Source organism: Leuresthes tenuis, unplaced genomic scaffold, assembly GCF_036924035.1.
Source record: "Leuresthes tenuis unplaced genomic scaffold, fLeuTen1.0.hap1 SCAF_6, whole genome shotgun sequence".
Classification (NCBI taxonomy): domain Eukaryota; kingdom Metazoa; phylum Chordata; class Actinopteri; order Atheriniformes; family Atherinopsidae; genus Leuresthes; species Leuresthes tenuis.
In genome coordinates, this window is record NW_027325360.1 from 29,489,390 (window position 1) to 29,512,440 (window position 23,051).

Here is a 23,051-nt window from a genome sequence, read left to right on the forward strand (position 1 = left end):
GAGAATAATTTGCAAAAAGCTGATGAGAAAGGGTGAGAATGCCCGACTATACACCATCAAATGCGGTAGCGGAGTTGTTCGGCCGTGAGTAGGTGTGATTCTCCAACCATAATTGCTGAAAAATGTGTTAGAAAAGGTAAGAATGCCTGTCCATACATCATCAAAAGCGGGAGAGGTGGTGTTCGGCTGCAAGTAGGTGTGAATGTCCATTAATAATTGCTTTAAAACATGAAAGAAAATTTTCGAATATCAAACCATACATGATCATTAGCAGGAGAGGAGGTGTTCAGCTGCAAGAAGGTGTGAATGTCCAGCCATAATTACTCACAAATGGGTAAGAAAAGGTACTATTGCCAGACCATATATGATCAAAACAGGGAGCGGAGGTGGTTCAGCTGCAAGAAGGTTTGAATGTCCGACTAAAGTTTGTAAAAAGCGGGTAAGACAAGGTGTGAATGCCCGACAATGTATGATCAAAAGAGGAGCGGAGGTTTTCGGCTGCAAGACGGTCTGAATGTCCACCCATAATTACTGAAAAATGGGTAAGAAAAGGTGCGAAAGCCCAACCGCACATGATCATAAGTGGATGAGAAGGTGTTCGACTGCAAGTAGGTGTGAATGTAAGATCATAATTTGTAAAAAGCGGGTAAGAAAAGGTAAGAATGCCCAACCATAAATTATCAAAAGTGGCAGCAGAGTTTTGGCTGGTATTTATCAATGTCTAGATAGATTTCAACAAAAAACAACGTTGTACTTTGCAGTAAAAGAAAGGGCAAATCAAAAGTTTTAGGAATCCGAGAATAAGCTTATTTTCATGAGTTCTGCACGATTTCGGATTTTATGTATAAAATGAATTTCTTCACGCAAACTAAGTTAACACTGCTTTGTCCTTCATATGTACCCATTTCTACATATATTTCAAGCATAAACTTCCTCATATTACCCTGAATGAGAAAGAGCCACACTTGTGATTAAGCCATACCTCCCTTTTGAGGAGTTCTGCATGATTTGGGATTTTATCTATAAAATTAATTCCTTCACTCAAACTATGTTAAAACGGCTTTTACCTTCATATTTATCAATGTCTCGATAGATTTAAACAAAAAAACAACGTTGTACTTTGCAATAAAAGAAAGAGCAAATCAAAAGTTTTAGGAATCCGAGAATAAGCTTATTTTCATGAGTTCTGCACGATTTCGGATTTTATGTATAAAATGAATTCATTCACTCAAACCAAGTTAAAACTGCTTTTTCCTTCATATTTATCAATGTCTAGATCGACTTCAACAAAGAACAACATTGTATTTTGCAGTAGAAGAAAGAGCAAAACTGAAGGATCAGGAATCCGAGAATAAGCTTCTTTTCATGAGTTCTGCACGATTTCGGATTTTATGTATAAAATGAATTTCTTCACGCAAACTAAGTTAACACTGCTTTGTCCTTCATATGTACCCATTTCTACATATATTTCAAGCATAAACTTCCTCATATTACCCTGAATGAGAAAGAGCCACACTTGTGATTAAGCCATACCTCCCTTTTGAGGAGTTCTGCACGATTTCGGATTTTATGTATAAAATGAATTTCTTCACGCAAACTAAGTTAACACTGCTTTGTCCTTCATATGTACCCATTTCTACATATATTTCAAGCATAAACTTCCTCATATTACCCTGAATGAGAAAGAGCCACACTTGTGATTAAGCCATACCTCCCTTTTGAGGAGTTCTGCATGATTTGGGATTTTATGTATAAAATGAATTCCTTCACTCAAACTAAGTTAACACTGCTTTGTCCTTCATATGTACCCATTTCTACATATATTTCAAGCATAAACTTCCTCATACTACCCTGAATGAGAAAGAACCACACTTGTGATTAAGCCATACGCCCCTTTTGAGGAGTTCTGCATGATTTGGGATTTTATCTATAAAATCAATTCCTTCACTCAAACTATGTTAAAACGGCTTTTACCTTCATATTTATCAATGTCTCGATAGATTTAAACAAAAAACAACGTTGTACTTTGCAGTAAAAGAAAGAGCCAATCAAAAGTTTTAGGAATCCGAGAATAAGCTTATTTTCATGAGTTCTGCACGATTTCGGATTTTATGTATAAAATGAATTCATTCACTCAAACCAAGTTAAAACAGCTTTTTCCTTCATATTTATCAATGTCTAGATCGACTTCAACAAAGAACAACATTGTATTTTGCAGTAGAAGAAAGAGCAACACTGAAGGATCAGGAATCCGAGAATAAGCTTATTTTCTTATGGGCAAGTGGGAACTGCTTTGTCCTTCATATTTATCAATGTGTAGATGGATTTCAACTTCTTCTACTGCAAAGTCCAATGTTTTTCTTTGTTGAAGTCGATCTAGACATTGATGAATATGGAAGGACAAAGCAGTTTTAACTTGGTTTGAGCAAAGCAATTCATTTTATAGCAAAATCCGAAATCGTGCAGAACTCATGAAAGCAGGCTTATACTCGGATTCCTGAAACTTAAGATTTGCTCTTTCTTTTACTGCAAAGTACAACGTTGTTTTTTTGTTTAAATATGTCTAGACATGGTAAATATGAAGGACAAATCAGTTTTAACATAGTTTGAGTGAAGTAATGCATTTTATAAGCAAAATCCCAAATCATGCGGAACTCACGAAATGCTTTTTCTCGCTTTTCACTGCTTTTTACAAACTTTGGTTGGACGTTCACACCTTCTTGCATCCGAACACCTCCGCTTCCGCTTTTGATGATGTATATTCGGTCATTCGAACCTTTTATTACCCGCTTTTTACAAACCATTGTCGGACATTCACACCTTCTTGCAGCCGAACACCACCTCTCCCGCTTTTGATGATGTATGGTCCAGTATTCTTACCTTTTCTAACACATTTTTCAGCAATTATGGTCGGACAATCACACCTACTCACAGCTGGACACCTCCGCTCCCGCTTTTGATCATACAATGTCGGGACATCGCTCCTTGTCTTACCAGCTTTTTACAAACTTTAGTCGAACATTCACACCTTCTTGCAGCTGAACACCTCCGCTCCCGCTTTTGATGATGGATAGTCGGGCTTTCGAGCCTTTTCTTACCCGGTTTTTACAAATTATGGTTGGACATTCAGACCTTGCAGCCGAACACCTCCGCTCTCTCTTTTGATCATACATTGTTGGGCATTCGCACCTTGTCTTACCCGCTTTTTACAAACTATAGTCAGACATTCACACCTTGCAGCTGAACCTCCGCTCCCTGTTTTGATCAAGTATGGTCTGGCAATACTACCTTTACTTCCCCCGTTTGTGAGTAATTATGGCTGGACATTCACACCTACTTGCAGTCGAACTGCTCTGCTACCGCTTTTGATTATGTTTGGTTTGGATATTCGAACCTTTTCTTAACTGCTTTTTACAAACCATGGTCGGACTTTCACACCTTCTTGTAGCCGAACAACTCCGCTCCCGCTATTGATTGTGTACAGTCGGGTAATTTAACCTTTTCTTACCCGCTTTTTACCAACTATGGTCGGACATTCACACCGTCTTACAGCGGAACACCTCCACTCCCGCTTTTTATGGTGTATAGTCGGTTATTCGAACCTTTTCTTACCCGCTATTTACAAACTATGGTACGACATTCAAACCTTCGTGTATCCGAAAACTCCGCTCTCTCTTTTGATCATACATTGTCGGACATTCGCACCTTTTCTTACCCGCTTTTTACAAACCATGGTCGGACTGTCACACCTTCTTGTAGCCGAACACATCCGCTCCCTCTTTTGATTGTGTACAGTCGGGTATTTTAACCTTTTCTTACCCGCTTTTTACCAAGTATGGTCGGACATTCACACCTTCGTACAGCGGAACACCTCCGCTCCCTCTTTTGATGGTGTATGTTCGGGCATTCAAACCTTTTCTTACCCGCTTTTTACAAACCATGGTCGGACTTTCACACCTTCTTGTAGCCGAACAACTCCGCTCCCGCTATTGATTGTGTACAGTCGGGTATTTTAACTTTTCTTACCCGCTTTTTACCAACTATGGTTGGACATTCACACCGTCTTACAGCGGAACACCTCCGCTCCCGCTTTTTATGGTGTATAGTCGGGCATTCGAACCTTTTCTTACCCGCTATTTACAAACTATGGTAGGATATTCAAACCTTCGTGTATCCGAAAACCTCCGCTCTCTCTTTTGATCATACATTGTCGGACATTCGCACCTTTTCTTACCCGCTTTTTACAAACCATGGTCGGACTGTCACACCTTCTTGTAGCCGAACACATCTGCTCCCGCTATTGATTGTGTACAGTCGGGTATTTTAACCTTTTCTTACCCGCTTTTTACCAAGTATGGTCGGACATTCACACCTTCGTACAGCGGAACACCTCCGCTCCCTCTTTTGATGGTGTATGTTCGGGCATTCAAACCTTTTCTTACCCGCTTTTTCCAAACTATGGTCGGCTATTCACAGCTTCCTCTCCACCATACTTGTATGGTGGGATATTCACACCCACTTGCATCCGAAAACCTCCGCCCCAAATTTTGTTGATATTTAGTCGGACATTCGCACCTTACCCGCTTTTGGCAAACTATGGCCTTCTTGCAGCCAAACAACTCTGATCTTGCTTTTGATGATGTAAGGTTGGGCATTCAGACCTTGCTTCACTTGCTTTTCACCAAATATAGTCGGACATTCACACCTTCTTGCAGCCGAACACTTCCGCTCCACCTTTTAGTGTTCTATCACACCTTTTTTTTCACCGCATTTTATACATTATGGTTGGAAATTTTCAACCACTTTCATCCGAAGACCTCTCCTCCCGCTTTTGTTAATATATTTGAACTTTAGTTTGACATTCAAACCTTCTTGCAGCTGAACCACCTCCGCTCCCTGTTTTGATCATATATGGTCTGGCAATACTACCTTTTCTTACCCGTTTGTGAATAATTATGGCTGGACATTCACACCTACTTGCAGCCGAACACAACCTCTCTCGCTTTTGATGATGTATGGACCGGCATTCTTACCTTTTCTAACACATTTTTCAGCAATTATGGTCGGAGATTCACACCTACTCACAGCCGAACAACTCCGCTCCCGCATTTGATGGTGTATAGTCGGGCAATTCTCACCCTTTCTCATCAGCTTTTTGCAAATTATGATCTGACATTCACAACTACTTGCAGTCGAACAGCTCTGCTCCCGCTTTTGATTATGTATGGTTGGATATTCGAACCTTTTCTTAACTGCTTTTTACAAACTTTGGTTGGACGTTCACACCTTCTTGTAGCCGAACACGTGCACTCCTGCTTTTGATGATGTATGGTTGGGAATTCGCACCTTTTTTTTTACCCATTTTTCAGGTATTATGGGTGGACATTCACACCTTCTTGCAGCTGAACACCTCCTCTCCCACTTATGATCATGTGTGGTTTGATTTTCGAAAATTTTCTTTCATGTTTTCTAGCAATTATTGATGGACATGTAGACCTTCTTGCAGCTGAACACCACCTCTCCCGATTTTGATGATGTATGGACCGGCATTTTTACCTTTTCTAACACATTTTTCAGCAATTATGGTTGGAGATTCACACCTACTCACAGCCGAACAACTCCGCTACCGCATTTGATGGTGTATAGTCGGGCATTCTCACCCTTTCTCATCAGCTTTTTGCAAATTATGATCTGACATTCACACCTACTTCCAGTCGAACAGCTCTGCTCCCGCTTTTGATTATGTTTGGTTAGATATTCGAACCTTTTCTTAACTGCTTTTTACAAACTTTGGTCGGACGTTCACAATATCTTGCAGCCGAACACCTCCGCTTCCGCTTTTGATGGTGTATATTCGGGCATACGAACCTTTTCTTACCCGCTTTTTACAAACCAAGGTCGGACTTTCACACCTTCTCTTAGCTGAACAACTCCGCTCCCTCTTTTGATTGTGTACAGTCGGGTAATTTAACCTTTTCTTACCCGCTTTTTACCATCTATGGTCGGACATTCACACCGTCTTACAGCGGAACACCTCCGCTCCCTCTTTTGATGATGTATGGTTAGGCATTCGCACCTTTTCTTACCCATTTTTCAGTAATTATGGGTAGACATTCACACCTTCTTGCAGCTGAACACCTCCTCTCCCGCTTATGATCATGTGCAGTTTGATATTCGAAAATTTTCTTTCATGTTTTCTAGCAATTATTGATGGACATTCAGACCGTCTTGCAGCTGAACACCTCCGCTCCCACTTTTGATGGTGTATAGTCGGGCTTTCGAGCCTTTTCTTCCCCGGTTTTTACAAATTATGGTTGGACATTCAGACCTTCTTGCAGCCGAAAACCTCCACTCCCTCTTTTGATCATACATTGTCGGGCATTCGCACCTTTTCTTACCCGCTTTTTACAAACCATGGTCGGACTTTCACACCTTTTAGTAGCCGAACAACTCCGCTCCCGCTATTGATTGTGTACAGTCGGGTATTTTAACCTTTTCTTACCCGCTTTTTACCAACTATGGTTGGACATTCACACCTTCTTACAGCAGAACACCTCCGCTCCCTGTTTTGATTATGTATGGTTTGACATTCGCACCTTCTCTCACCCGCCTTTTACTATGGTCGGCCATTCACAGCTTCCTCTCCACCATACTTGTATGGTGGGATATTCACACCCACTTGCATCCGAAGACCTCCGCCCCCACTTTTGTTGATATTTAGTCGGTCATTCGCACCTTACCCGCTTTTGGCAAACTATGGCCTTCTTGCAGCCAAACACCTCTGATCTCGCTTTTGATGATGTAAGGTTGGGCATTCAGACCTTGCTTCACCTGCTTTTCACCAAATATAGTCGGACATTCACACCCACTTGCATCCGAAGACCTCCGGCCCAAATTTTGTTGATATTTAGTCGGACATTCGCACCTTACCCGCTTTTGGCAAACTATGGCCTTCTTGCAGCCAAACACCTCTGATCTCGCTTTTGATGATGTAAGGTTGGGCATTCAGACCTTGCTCCACCTGCTTTTCACCAAATATAGTCGGACATTCACACCTTCTTGCAGCCGAACACTTCCGCTCCACCTTTTAGTGTTCTATCACACCTTTTTTTCACCGCATTTTATACATTATGGTTGGAAATTTTCAACCACTCTCATCCGAAGACCTCTCCTCCCGCTTTTGTTAATATATTTGAACTTTAGTCGGACATTCAAACCTTCTTGCAGCTGAACCACCTCCGCTCCCTTTTTTGATCATATATGGTCTGGCAATACTACCTTTTCTTACCCGTTTGTGAGTAATTATGGCTGGACATTCACACCTACTTGCAGCCGAACACAACCTCTCTCGCTTTTGATGATGTATGGACCGGCATTCTTACCTTTTCTAACACATTTTTCAGCAATTATGGTTGGAGATTCACACCTACTCACAGCCGAACAACTCCGCTCCCGCATTTGATGGTGTATAGTCGGGCATTCTCACCCTTTCTCATCAGCTTTTTGCAAATTATGATCTGACATTCACACCTACTTGCAGTCGAACAGCTCTGCTCCCGATTTTGATTATGTATGGTTGGATATTCGAACCTTTTCTTAACTGCTTTTTACAAACTTTGGTTGGACGTTCACACCTTCTTGTAGCCGAACACATGCACTCCTTCTTTTGATGATGTATGGTTGGGCATTCGCACCTTTTTTTTACCCATTTTTCAGGTATTATGGGTGGACATTCACACCTTCTTGCAGCTGAACACCTCCTCTCCCACTTATGATCATGTGTGGTTTGATTTTCGAAAATTTTCTTTCATGTTTTCTAGCAATTATTGATGGACATGTAGACCTTCTTGCAGCTGAACACCACCTCTCCCGATTTTGATGATGTATGGACCGGCATTTTTACCTTTTCTAACACATTTTTCAGCAATTATGGTTGGAGATTCACACCTACTCACAGCCGAACAACTCCGCTCCCGCATTTGATGGTGTATAGTCGGGCATTCTCACCCTTTCTCATCAGCTTTTTGCAAATTATGATCTGACATTCACACCTACTTCCAGTCGAACAGCTCTGCTCCCGCTTTTGATTATGTTTGGTTAGATATTCGAAACTTTTCTTAACTGCTTTTTACAAACTTTGGTCGGACGTTCACAATATCTTGCAGCCGAACACCTCCGCTTCCGCTTTTGATGGTGTACAGTCGGGAATTTTAACCTTTTCTTACCCGCTTTTTACCAAGTATGGTCGGACATTCACACCTTCGTACAGCGGAACACCTCCGCTCCCTCTATTGATGGTGTATGTTCGGGCATTCAAACCTTTTCTTACCCGCTTTTTCCAAACTATGGTCGGCTATTCACAGCTTCCTCTCCACCATACTTGTATGGTGGGATATTCACACCCACTTGCATCCGAAAACCTCCGCCCCAAATTTTGTTGATATTTAGTCGGACATTCGCACCTTACCCGCATTTTGGCAAACTATGGCCTTCTTGCAGCCAAACAACTCTGATCTTAATTTTGATGATGTAAGGTTGGGCATTCAGACCTTGCTTCACCTGCTTTTCACCAAATATAGTCGGACATTCACACCTTCTTGCAGCCGAACACTTCCGCTCCACCTTTTAGTGTTCTATCACACCTTTTTTTTCACCGCATTTTATACATTATGTTTGGAAATTTTCAACCACTTTCATCCGAAGACCTCTCCTCCCGCTTTTGTTAATATATTTGAACTTTAGTTTGACATTCAAACCTTCTTGCAGCTGAACCTCCTCCGCTCCCGGTTTTGATCATATATGGTCTGGCAATACTACCTTTTCTTACCCGTTTGTGAGTAATTATGGCTGGACATTCACACCTACTTGCAGCCGAACACAACCTCTCTCGCTTTTGATGATGTATGGACCGGCATTCTTACCTTTTCTAACACATTTTTCAGCAATTATGGTTGGAGATTCACACCTACTCACAGCCGAACAACTCCGCTCCCGCATTTGATGGTGTATAGTCGGGCATTCTCACCCTTTCTCATCAGCTTTTTGCAAATTATGATCTGACATTCACACCTACTTGCAGTCGAACAGCTCTGCTCCCGATTTTGATTATGTATGGTTGGATATTCGAACCTTTTCTTAACTGCTTTTTACAAACTTTGGTTGGACGTTCACACCTTCTTGTAGCCGAACACATGCACTCCTTCTTTTGATGATGTATGGTTGGGCATTCGCACCTTTTTTTTACCCATTTTTCAGGTATTATGGGTGGACATTCACACCTTCTTGCAGCTGAACACCTCCTCTCCCACTTATTATCATGTGTGGTTTGATTTTCGAAAATTTTCTTTCATGTTTTCTAGCAATTATTGATGGACATGTAGACCTTCTTGCAGCTGAACACCACCTCTCCCGATTTTGATGATGTATGGACCGGCATTTTTACCTTTTCTAACACATTTTTCAGCAATTATGGTTGGAGATTCACACCTACTCACAGCCGAACAACTCCGCTCCCGCATTTGATGGTGTATAGTCGGGCATTCTCACCCTTTCTCATCAGCTTTTTGCAAATTATGATCTGACATTCACACCTACTTCCAGTCGAACAGCTCTGCTCCCGCTTTTGATTATGTTTGGTTAGATATTCGAAACTTTTCTTAACTGCTTTTTACAAACTTTGGTCGGACGTTCACAATATCTTGCAGCCGAACACCTCCGCTTCCGCTTTTGATGGTGTACAGTCGGGAATTTTAACCTTTTCTTACCCGCTTTTTACCAAGTATGGTCGGACATTCACACCTTCGTACAGCGGAACACCTCCGCTCCCTCTATTGATGGTGTATGTTCGGGCATTCAAACCTTTTCTTACCCGCTTTTTCCAAACTATGGTCGGCTATTCACAGCTTCCTCTCCACCATACTTGTATGGTGGGATATTCACACCCACTTGCATCCGAAAACCTCCGCCCCAAATTTTGTTGATATTTAGTCGGACATTCGCACCTTACCCGCATTTTGGCAAACTATGGCCTTCTTGCAGCCAAACAACTCTGATCTTAATTTTGATGATGTAAGGTTGGGCATTCAGACCTTGCTTCACCTGCTTTTCACCAAATATAGTCGGACTTTCACACCTTCTTGCAGCCGAACACTTCCGCTCCACCTTTTAGTGTTCTATCACACCTTTTTTTTCACCGCATTTTATACATTATGGTTGGAAATTTTCAACCACTTTCATCCGAAGACCTCTCCTCCCGCTTTTGTTAATATATTTGAACTTTAGTTTGACATTCAAACCTTCTTGCAGCTGAACCTCCTCCGCTCCCGGTTTTGATCATATATGGTCTGGCAATACTACCTTTTCTTACCCGTTTGTGAGTAATTATGGCTGGACATTCACACCTACTTGCAGCCGAACACAACCTCTCTCGCTTTTGATGATGTATGGACCGGCATTTTTACCTTTTCTAACACATTTTTCAGCAATTATGGTCGGAGATTCACACCTACTCACAGCCGAACAACTCCGCTCCCGCATTTGATGATGTATAGTCGGGCATTCTCACCCTTTCTCATCAGCTTTTTGCAAATTATGATCTGACATTCACACCTACTTGCAGTCGAACAGCTCTGCTCCCGCTTTTGATTATGTTTGGTTGGATATTCGAACCTTTTCTTAACTTCTTTTTACATATTTTGGTTGGACGTTCACACCTTGTAGCCGAACACATGCACTCCTGCTTTTGATGATGTATGGTTGGGCATTCACACCTTTTTTTTGCCCATTTTTCAGGAATTATGGGTGGACATTCACACCTTGCAGCTGAACACCTCCTATCCCACTTATGATCATGTGCGGTTTGATTTTCGAAAAGTTTCTTTCATGTTTTCTAGCAATTATTGATGGACATGTAGACCTTCTTGCAGCTGAACACCTCCGCTCCCGCTTTTGATCATACATTGTCAGGCATTCGCACCTTGTCTTACCCACTTTTTACAAACTTTAGTCGAACAATCACACCTTTTTGCAGCCGAACACCACCTCTACCGCTTTTGATGATGTATGGTCCAGCATTCTTACCTTTTCTAACACATTCTTCAGCAATTATGGTCGGACATTCACACCTACTCAGAGCCGAACACTTCCGCTCCCGCATTTGATGGTCTATAGTCGGGCATTCTAAAGCGGAAAAGACTCATTCTTATGTTTGGTTAGATATTCGAACCTTTTCTTAACTGCTTTTTACAAACTTTGGTCGGACGTTCACAATATCTTGCAGCCGAACACCTCCGCTTCCGCTTTTGATGGTGTATATTCGGGCATACGAACCTTTTCTTACCCGCTTTTTACAAACCAAGGTCGGACTTTCACACCTTCTCTTTGCTGAACAACTCCGCTCCCTCTTTTGATTGTGTACAGTCTGGTAATTTAACCTTTTCTTACCCGCTTTTTACCATCTATGGTCGGACATTCACACCGTCTTACAGCGGAACACCTCCGCTCCCTCTTTTGATGATGTATGGTTAGGCATTCGCACCTTTTCTTACCCATTTTTCAGTAATTATGGGTAGACATTCACACCTTCTTGCAGCTGAAAACCTCCTCTCCTGCTTAAGATCATGTGCAGTTTGATATTCGAAAATTTTCTTTCATGTTTTCTAGCAATTATTGATGGACATTCAGACCGTCTTGCAGCTGAACACCTCCGCTCCCACTTTTGATGGTGTATAGTCGGGCTTTCGAGCCTTTTCTTCCCCGGTTTTTACAAATTATGGTTGGACATTCAGACATTCTTGCAGCCGAAAACCTCCACTCCCTCTTTTGATCATACATTGTCGGGCATTCGCACCTTTTCTTACCCGCTTTTTACAAACCATGGTCGGACTTTCACACCTTCTTACAGCAGAACACCTCCGCTCCCTGTTTTGATTATGTATGGTTTGACATTCGCACCTTCTCTCACCCGCCTTTTACTATGGTCGGCCATTCACAGCTTCCTCTCCACCATACTTGTATGGTGGGATATTCACACCCACTTGCATCCGAAGACCTCCGCCCCCACTTTTGTTGATATTTAGTCGGTCATTCGCACCTTACCCGCTTTTGGCAAACTATGGCCTTCTTGCAGCCAAACACCTCTGATCTCGCTTTTGATGATGTAAGGTTGGGCATTCAGACCTTGCTTCACCTGCTTTTCACCAAATATAGTCGGACATTCACACCTTCTTGCAGCCGAACACTTCCGCTTTTAGTGTTCTATGAGGCATTCACATATTTTTTTTCACCGTATTTTATAGATTATGGTTGGAAATTCTCACCCACTCTCATCCGAAGACCTCTCCTCCCGCTTTTGTTAATATATAGTCGGGCATTCGAACCTTTTCTTACCCGCTTTTTACAAATTATGGTCGAACATTCACACCTACTTGCAGCTGAATACTTCCGCTCCACCTTTTAGGTATGTATGGTTGGCATTTGCACCTCTTTTTATACTGATTGCTGAAGATTAAGTTGTTCTTTCTCAAACTACAAATTTTTTTTAATTGTTGAAACTTGATTTGAAGTGGATAAATAAGGAGGACAAACAGTTTTAAGTCAGGCTGATAGAAGGAATTAATTTTATAGCAAAATCTGTATTTCGTCATATGTCGAGAGATGCTTATTGCTGAAGAAGTTCTTTCCCATCTTTCTCACAAAGCAGTCTTAACTTGGTTTGAGTTAATGAATTCGTTTTATAGGAGAATCCGAATTCGTGCATAACTCATAAAATAGAGCTTATTTTCGGATTCCTGAAGAATGAGTCTGGTTCTTTCTCATAATACAAAGTTTGTTGTTTATTGTTGAAACTTAATCAGAAGTGAAGAAATAAATGAATGCCTATCAACAAATGTGGGATCTAAACTCTAGTGCTTCCTCTAAAATAATTTCCTTTCTCAATTTAGAAATGTGTGTGTGTAAGTCACAACACCCGTGACACCAAAACGGCTTTCTTTTCTCTACACTCTGCACTATGAGCACACACACCAAATCAGAAAGGCTTTTTTCTCTCTTTTCTACATTATGGACTGTGGGGACACAAAACCGCTCTCTCTCTTTTTTTTTTTTTATCGTGTGCCAGGGCGTTGTCTCACGTATTAGATAATGCTTAAGATACGAATGGGTTTATCAGTCACATCAGAATCCATACATACTGATCCTCCCGTAATAAAATAAAACCGGGAGAATTGCTTGAAAGAAACGCGACACCGAATGAGCGGTCAGAACAAAGCCTCAATACGGGATTCTCGTGGTGTTTTTGTTGCTGCCTTGTCTTTTGCATAGAGTAAAAGACAAGGCAGCCATCGAATAGGGCCCGATTGTTCCTACTTGGTCAGCCGAGGAGCAAGGGGGGGGTGTGGGGGGGGGGGGGGGGGGGGGGGGCAAGCGTCTCAACCAAGCAAAGCTCACCATGGGGAAGGTGGCTATACCAACTAGCCTGATGCCCTGCTCCCGCAGTGACGGATAATTGTACTCTGGTTTCTCTTCATAACATACAAGTCTTTCGCCTTTTACTAAAGACTTCCGTGGAGAGCAGCACTAATGAGTTGTTTCTATTATTGGCAGGCTTTACCTTTGCGGGTGAAGCCCTTTCTGTCTGTGCAAAAGAAATCTTGCTACTTTGCAGAGTGACTTCTCTGAGTAGAGTCGCCTTACTTGTTGCGACTGTGCCGATGTTCGAAGCTGGAGTGCAAAGTTGTTGCTTGAATGGTGCTTGCTGGAGCATGCGGGAGTGCAAAGTTATACCATTTAAAAGGGCTGAAGAGTGCTCAGTGCAGCGGGTGGGCGGAGGTGCAACGTGACACTCTGGCCACCTATGGCCATAAAAAGAACATTGCTACAAGTGCGCATTGTGCCAGCAAGGGCCCTCGGACCTGAAACAGTGGACAGTTATCGCTTCTCGGCCTTTTGGCTAAGATCAAGTGTAGTATCTGTTCTTATCAGTTTAATATGTCCTCTATACGAGGACAACATATTAAATGGATTTTTAAGAATAGGAGTTGAAAAAGAAGCTTGCTCCGTTCACTCCAAGCCTCGACCCGGTACTGCAGTGCCGCTGGGAACGGTGCGCTCTCCTCTGCTCTTGTGAAAAAGCAAACAGCGGTGCAGGATGGAAGTTTCAGGGAGCCCAAGATGAAACTTTCTTTTAATCTGCTGAGAAAAGAGAGTGAATGCGAAGTGGACTTTAACACGGCTCTGGGAGCGAGCCGAGTGCGGGCTAACCGGGAGAATTGCTTGAAAGAAACGCGACACCGAATGAGTGGTCAGAACAAAGCCTCAATACGGTGTTCCCGTGGTGTTTGTGGCTGCCTTGTCTTTTGCACAGAGTAAAAGACAAGGCAGCCATCGAATAGATTGTTTCTACTTGGTCAGCCGAGGAGCAGGGGGGGGGGGGGGGGGGGGGCAAGCGTCTCAACCAAGCAAAGCTCACCAAGTAGGAACAATCGGGCCCTTTTCGATGGCTGCAACACCTGAAAGAGATATTGATGCGAGACCCGATCAAATGCTTTTTCAAAGTCTAAATTTAAGATGACAAGCCGGGTGTTTCTGTCTCTAGCGTAATCAATGATGTCTCGAATCAGTACGAGGCTGTCGGTGAGTTGTCTCCCTGAGATGGCACAAGTTTGGTCTGGGTGAATTACCTCCTCTAAAACAGAGGACATCCGTGTCGCTAAAACCTTGCTAAAAAGTTTACAGTCAAAGTTTAAAAGTGTGATGGGCCTCCAATTCTTTAGGTCAGTCTTATCATTTTTTTTATAAAGTAGAGTCACTATTCCCACTCTAAAACTGTCAGGCAGTCGGTCGAGTTTTTCAAAATCTTTAAAAACATCTAAAATGTCTGATGATAAAAGGTCCCAATAGGTCAGATAGAATTCTGCAGGAAGCCCGTCTAAACTCGGAGCTCGACTTCTCTTAAAACCTGTTAGGCATTTTTTTAACTTTAAAGCAGTAAAATTCTGTGTCAAGTGTGCATTCTCTTTTACGGTTTTGTCAACGAATTTTAAGATTTCTGCCGATGTTTCCAAGTGCACTGGTTTCTCTTTGTACATGTTACTATAAAAGGTATGTACAGTTTCAATCATCTCTTGTGTGGATTTTGTTAAAAACCCATCTTCTCTTTTTAGATTTTGAATACACTCCTTTTTATTTATAACTTTCTTTCTTTTTCACCTTCCTCAATTTCCTGCTCCCTGCTTCTTACAAAAATTCCTTTACTCTTTATTTCTGCTGAAACTGACATTTCCTTTTTGACATCTTTGATTTCTTCTTTAAAGTCTATGCCACACTGATTTAGTTTAAAGTAGCGCTGTAAGCGTTTATGTAGTCCCATCATACATCTATTCTCTTTCCTTTTTTTACGTTTACCTTGCTGTTTAAAAAAAGTCTGGGTCGTTTCCTTCACCATTTCCCACCATTGTGCATGTGTTTCGTAGAGGTCTTGAAGGGTCTGCCACTCTTTATAACATTCCCTGTACTGACTGACTATGATTTCATCCTCCAACAGGGAACAGTTGAGTTTCCACAGACCACTTCCTACCGTCACACCAGAAGGGGGTGAAAGGGTGCAGGAGAGCATAAGGTGGTCTGAAAAGAAAACAGGGGTTAATCTAACATCAGTGGGTGGGCAATCTCTAGTAAAGAAATAATCAATGCGAGAGGCTCTGGTGCCATCATGACTAAACCAGGTGAAGCCCTCCTCTCTGGGATGCATGGTTTTAAAACAGTCAGTAAGCTTAAAATCCCTGCATATGCCCTGAAGTAAAATCGAAGTCTTATCCACTTTAAAATCTACCCCTGCTCTTTTTCTATCTTTCCTGCTCAAGATACAGTTAAAACCCCCTCCTACAACTAAAGGTACTTGCCCTAGCATGTAAAGCTGTATATCTTCTAAAAGGTCATACCTTTCATTTTTTCCATTGAAACCATAAATATTTAAGAGGTTAAAGTCTTGCCCCATAAAATTCAAGTGTGCTAAAAGTGCCCGTCCGTCTCTCACCACTGTGCTACCTTTCACCAGAACATGCGGATTTTTAATTAGAATGGCCACACCATCATTTTTATTTTGATTTGAGCCACTCCATATCGATAAATGGGGCCACATTTCCTCCCATTGTCTATGGTTTTTTAAAAAAGGTAGTCCACATTCTTGTATTAAAAACACATCTGATTTTATGGAGTCTAAGAAGGATAAAATACTCTGGGCTCTTGTCTTTGATTTCACACTTCTCACATTTAGTGTTGAGAAGGTGAGAACCATTAAAAGCATAAAGGAAAGTAGGTATGTCATTTTCGTTTTTCTAAGTTATCAAAACAAATTACACACAGGTTATTTCTTGGGAAACTAGCTCTTCCTTCATTTCTTTAGGTGAAAAGTGAGTAGGGTGATCTATATTTCCTTTTCGGACTCTCGGTGTTGGCCTCTGACGCAATGTTGGATTTAACTTTGAGTCCCTGGGGGTTGATTGCAGAGCTGAAGTTAAAAAGGAGACCTCATTTGGTGAGTCGGAGGGGAAGACTCTAGGTTCTTCCACTGAAGAACTGTCTGAAAGGGACCTAACCCTTCCCCTCTTCTCTGATACCACTGGGGAATCAGAGGCTCAGATGCCGTCCTCTTCGGCTGTTGACCTTCGGGGAGGTGAGTATCTTCACTAGACTCACCTGTCTGCTCTTCCTCCTCATTTAGCGTAGCTCCACCCTCTGCCTGTGAATTCTCACAGACTTCAACACTGAGTGGTGAGGCCTCTACAGACCCCTCCCCTTTTTGCTCCTCACTTCCAATCCAAGCTTTTGGCGGGAAGTTTGAATTTATTGGGTCAACCTCTTCACTTTGTTCACCAACTGCCACCTTTGGTCCTTCTCTTTGTTGGCTTGACTGTGGCTTTACTCTCTTTAATTTGTTGGCAAAAGATTTAGGGCAATCTCTGAAGAGGTGATTTAATTCTCCACAGAGATTACATTTCCTGCCATTTGGACACTCTCCAAAAGTTTGCCCAATTTCTCTGCTCTTCCCACATAACACCTTGGTACAAGCCTCAACCAGGTGCCCATGCTCACCACACTTGCGGCAGAACTTGGGCTGCCCCTGCTAGTGGATGTAACCTCGGTTTTCAAGGTGGCCAGAGTGTCGCCCACCCGCTGCACTGAGCACTCTTCAGCCCTTTTAAATGGTATAACTTTGCACTCCCGCACGCTCCAGCAAGCACCATTCAAGCAACAACTTTGCACTCCAGCTTCGAACATCGGCACAGTCGCAACAAGTAAGGCGACTCTACTCAGAGAAGTCACTCTGCACAGTAAGAAGATTTCTTTTGCACAGACAGAAAGGGCTTCACCCGCAAAGGTAAAGCCTGCCAAAAATAGAAACAACTCATTAGTGCTGCTCTCCACAGAAATCTTTAGTAAAAGGCGAAAGACTTGTACGTTATGAAGAGAAACCAGAGTACGATTATCCGTCACTGCGGGAGCAGGGCATCAGGCTAGTTGGCATAGCCACCTTCCCCATGGTGAGCTTTGCTTGGTTGAGACGCTTGCTCCCCCCCCCCCCCTTGCTCCTCGGCTGACCAACCAGGAACAATCGGGCCCTATTCGATGGCTGCCTTGTCTTTTACTCTGTGCAAAAGACAAGGCAGCAACAAAAACACCACGAGAATCCCGTATTGAGGCTTTGTTCTGATCGCTCATTCGGTGTCGCGTTTCTTTCAAGCAATTCTCCCGGTTAGCCCACACTCGGCTCGCTCCCATAGCCGTGTTAAAGTCTACTTCGCATTCACTCTCTTTTCTCAGCAGACTCTTGGGATTTTATCTATAAAATTAATTCCTTCACTCAAACTATGTGAAAACTGCTTTGTCCTTAATATTTACCATGTCTAGAAAGATTTAAACAAAAAAAACAACGTTGTACTTTGCAGTAAAAGAAAGAGCAAATCTAAAGTTTCAGGAATCCGAGAATAAGCTTACTTTCATGAGTTCTTCACGATTTCGGATTTTGCTATGAAATGAATTCCTTCACTCAAACTAAATTAAAACTGCTAAACCGCTAATCTGTTATATGTAAGGCAGATGTCAAATTCACCGAAATAGGATCAAAGGGTATTCGGCCAATCGAGCTGTAGCAGCTTCGGTAAAAGAGTATAAGTTGAAGAGTTTGTGAATAGAGGTGTGCGCACACATAGTGTGCTGTACGAAAATAGGCAGGGAGCAATGCCGGCTGGGGTATATGTTCTTGTATGTTGTCTGACTGTTTGATTTGAATGTGTTGTGTAAGTGTCCTGTTGAATGTTACATGTTTGGGCTTTGACACGCTTCACTGTGGTTGTTAACTGTGTGGTGTGTCCTGAAATGTTATATGTTAGGGTTGTGTGACATGCTTAATGCTTGTCAGTAGCTACCCACTTATTCATATATAGCAACTGACAACATAAGAAGTCTGGACATACTTTGATAGTAGTTGTAGAAGTATCCTTATTGATAATAGATCACTAATTCATAGTGATAGAACAGTAGATGAACAGGTGCTTGCACATGTCTCACGAAAATAAAATGGGTGTATGATTGCTGACGGCAGAGCAATACTGCCAAACTTATGAGTTCTTGTGGCAAACTTGATTCAGTGTCTTGACGTGTATACGCTGTTTCGCTGACTTGATTGTCACACGAAACAAAGTGTGTTTGATAAGATCCGACCATTTTATTACGGGAGGATCAGTATGTATGGATTCTAATGTGACTGATAAACCCATTCGTATCTTAAGCATAATCTAATACGTGAGACAACGCCCTGGCACACGATAAAAAAAAAAAAAGAGAGAGAGCGGTTTTGTGTCCCCACAGTCCATAATGTAGAAAAGAGAGAAAAAAGCCTTTCTGATTTGGTGTGTGTGCTCATAGTGCAGAGTGTAGAGAAAAGAAAGCCGTTTTGGTGCCACGGGTGTTGTGACTTACACACACACATTTCTAAATTGAGAAAGGAAATTATTTTAGAGGAAGCACTAGAGTTTAGATCCCACATTTGTTGATAGGCATTCATTTATTTCTTCACTTCTGATGAAGTTTCAACAATAAACAACAAACTTTGTATTATGAGAAAGAACCAGACTCATTCTTCAGGAATCCGAAAATAAGCTCTATTTTATGAGTTATGCACGAATTCGGATTCTCCTATAAAACGAATTCATTAACTCAAACCAAGTTAAGACTGCTTTGTCCTTCATATTTATTCATGTCTAATCAAGTTTCAACGATAAACAACGTTGTACTTTGTAGAATGAGAAAGAACTTCTTCAGCAATAAGCATCTCTCGACATATGACGAAATACAGATTTTGCTATAAAATGAATTCCTTCTATCAGCCTGACTTAAAACTGTTTGTCCTCCTTATTTATCCACTTCAAATCAAGTTTCAACAGTTAAAAAAAATTTGTAGTTTGAGAAAGAACAACTTAATCTTCAGCAATCAGTATAAAAAGAGGTGCAAATGCCAACCATACATACCTAAAAGGTGGAGCGGAAGTATTCAGCTGCAAGTAGGAGTGAATGTTCGACCATAATTTGTAAAAAGCGGGTAAGAAAAGGTTCGAATGCCCGACTATATATTAACAAAAGCGGGAGGAGAGGTCTTCGGATGAGAGTGGGTGAGAATTTCCAACCATAATCTATAAAATACGGTGAAAAAAAATATGTGAATGCCTCATAGAACACTAAAAGCGGAAGCGTTTGGCTGCAAGAAGGTGTGAATGTCCGACTATATTTGGTGAAAAGCAGGTGAAGCAAGGTCTGAATGCCCAACCTTACATCATCAAAAGCGAGATCAGAGGTGTTCGGCTGCAAGAAGGCCATAGTTTGCCAAAAGCGGGTAAGGTGCGAATGACCGACTAAATATCAACAAAAGTGGGGGCGGAGGTCTTCGGATGGAAGTGGGTGTGAATATCCCACCATACAAGTATGGTGGAGAGGAAGCTGTGAATGGCCGACCATAGTAAAAGGCGGGTGAGAGAAGGTGCGAATGTCAAACCATACATAATCAAAACAGGGAGCGGAGGTGTTCTGCTGTAAGAAGGTGTGAATGTCCAACCATAGTTGGTAAAAAGCGGGTAAGAAAAGGTTAAAATACCCGACTGTACACAATCAATAGCGGGAGCGGAGTTGTTCGGCTACTAAAAGGTGTGAAAGTCCGACCATGGTTTGTAAAAAGCGGGTAAGAAAAGGTGCGAATGCCCGACAATGTATGATCAAAAGAGGGAGTGGAGGTTTTCGGCTGCAAGAAGGTCTGAATGTCCATCCATAATTTGTAAAAATCGGGGAAGAAAAGGCTCGAAAGCCCGACTATACACCATCAACAGCTGGAGCGGAGGTGTTCAGCTGCAAGAAGGTCGGAATGTCCATCAATAATTGCTAGAAAACATGGAAGAGAATTTTCGAATATCAAACCGCACATGATCATAAGCGGGAGAGGAGGTGTTAAAATGCAAAAAGGTGTGAATGTCCACCCATAATTACTGCAAAATGGGTAAGAAAAGGTACGAATGCCCAACCATACATCATCAAAAGCAGGAGTGGATGTGTTCGGCTACAAGAAGGTTTTAATGTCCGACCATAGTTTGTAAAAAGCGGGTAAGAAAAGGTTCGAAAGCCCGAACATACACCATCAAAAGAGGGAGCGGAGGTGTTCCACTGTAAGAAGGTGTGAATGTCTGACCATAGTTGGTAAAAAGCGGGTAAGAAAAGGTGAAAATACCCGACTGTACACAATCAATAGCGGGAGCGGAGTTGTTCGGCTACTAAAAGGTGTGAAAGTCCGACCCTGGTTTGTAAAAAGCGGGTAAGAGAAGGTGCGAATGCCCGACAATGTATGATCAAAAGAGGGAGCGGAGGTTTTCGGCTGCAAGAAGGTCTGAATGTCCAACCATAATTTTGTAAAAACCGGGGAAGAAAAGGCTCGAAAGCCCGACTATACATCATCAAAAGCGGGAGCGGAGGTGTTCAGCTGCAAGGAGGTCTGAATGTCCATCAATAATTGCTAGAAAACATGATAGAAAATTTTCGAATATCAAACTGCACATGATCATACGCGGGAGAGGAGGTGTTCAGCTGCAAGAAGGTGTGAATGTCTACCTATAATTACTGAAAAATGGGTAAGAAAAGGTTCGAATGCCCGAATATACATCATCAAAAGCGGAAGCGGAGGTGTTCGGCTGCAAGAAGGTGTGAACGTCCGACCAAAGTTTGTAAAAAGCAGTGAAGAAAAGTTTCGAATATCCAACCAAACATAATCAAAAGCGGGAGCAGAGCTGTTCGACTGCAAGTAGGTGTGAATGTCAGATCATAATTTGCAAAAAGCTGATGAGAAAGGGTGAGAATGCCCGACTATACACCATCAAATGCGGGAGCGGAAGTGTTCGGCTGTGAGTAGGTGTGAATGTCAAACCATAATTGCTGAAAAATGTGTTAGAAAAGACTAGAATGCCGGACCATACATCATCAAAAGCGGGAAAAGTGGTGTTCGGCTGCAAGTAGGTGTGAATGTCCAGCCATAATTACTCACAAACCGGTAAGAAAAGGTAGTATTGCCAGACCATACATTATCAAAACAGGGAGCGGAGGTGGTTCAGCTGCAAGGTTTGAATGTCTGACTAAAGTTTATAAAAAGCGGGTAAGACAAGGTGCGAATGCCTGACAATGTATGATCAAATGAGGGAGCGGAGGTTTTCGGCTGCAAGGTCTGAATGTACAACCATAATTTGTAAAAAGCGGGTAAGAAAAGGTTTGAATGCCCGACTATATATTAACAAAAGCAGGAGGAGAGGTCTTCGGATGAGTGGGTGAGAATTTCCAACCATAATCAATAAAATGCGGTGAAAAAAAAGGTGTGAATACCCCATAGAACACTAAAAGGTGGAGCAGAAGTGTTCGGCTGCAAGAAGGTGTGACTGTTCGACTATATTTGGTGAAAAGCAGGTGAAGCAAGGTCTGAATGCCCAACCTTACATCATCAAAAACGAGATCAGAGGTGTTTGGCTGCAAGAAGGCCATAGTTTGCCAAAAGCGGGTAAGCTGCGAATGACCGACTAAATATCAAAAAAAGTGGGGGCGGAGGTTTTCGGATGCAAGTGGGTGTGAATATCCCACCATACAAGTATGGTGGAGAGGAAGCTGTGAATGGCCGATCATAGTTTGGAAAAAGCGGGTAAGAAAAGGTTTGAATGCCCGAACATACACCATCAAAAGAGGGAGCGGAGGTGTTCCGCTGTACGAAGGTGTGAATGTCCGACCATACTTGGTAAAAAGCGGGTAAGAAAAGGTTAAAATACCCGACTGTACACAATCAATAGCGGGAGCGGATGTGTTCGGCTACAAGAAGGTGTGACAGTCCGACCATGGTTTGTAAAAAGCGGGTAAGAAAAGGTGCGAATGTCCGACAATGTATGATCAAAAGAGAGAGCGGAGGTTTTCGGATACACGAAGGTTTGAATGTCCTACCATAGTTTGTAAATAGCGGGTAAGAAAAGGTTCGAATGCCCGACTATACACCATAAAAAGCGGGAGCGGAGGTGTTCCGCTGTAAGACGGTGTGAATGTCCGACCATAGTTTGTAAAAAGCGGGTAAGAAAAGGTTAAAATACCCGACTGTACACAATCAATAGCGGGAGCGGAGTTGTTCGGCTACAAGAAGGTGTGAAAGTCCGACCATGGTTTGTAAAAAGCAGTTAAGAAAAGGTTCGAATATCCAACCAAACATAATCAAAAGCGGGAGCAGAGCTGTTCGACTGCAAGTATGTGTGATTGTCCAGCCATAATTACTCACAAACGGGGGAAGAAAAGGTAGTATTGCCAGACCATACATGATCAAAACAGGGAGCGGAGGTTCAGCTGCAAGGTGTGAATGTCTGACTATAGTTTGTAAAAAGCGGGTAAGACAAGGTGCGAATGCCCAACAATGTATGATCAAAAGAGAGAGCGGAGGTGTTCGGCTGCAAGGTCTGAATGTCCAACCATAATTTGTAAAAACCGGGTAAGAA

General features: G+C 42.3%; 3 non-coding genes across 3 annotated transcripts; 2 read left to right on the top strand and 1 right to left on the bottom strand.

The window, feature by feature from the left end:
* Positions 1-13,506: 13,506 nt before the first annotated feature.
* LOC140310540 (U5 spliceosomal RNA) lies at positions 13,507-13,620 on the top strand. Its single transcript, XR_011916598.1, has one exon. It is a non-coding gene; the product is annotated as a U5 spliceosomal RNA (small nuclear RNA).
* Positions 13,621-13,928: 308 nt separating this feature from the next.
* LOC140310393 (U2 spliceosomal RNA) lies at positions 13,929-14,112 on the top strand. The gene has a single exon (XR_011916469.1). It is a non-coding gene; the product is annotated as a U2 spliceosomal RNA (small nuclear RNA).
* Positions 14,113-17,366: 3,254 nt separating this feature from the next.
* Positions 17,367-17,480, bottom strand: LOC140310617 (U5 spliceosomal RNA). Its single transcript, XR_011916670.1, has one exon. It is a non-coding gene; the product is annotated as a U5 spliceosomal RNA (small nuclear RNA).
* Positions 17,481-23,051: the final 5,571 nt, after the last annotated feature.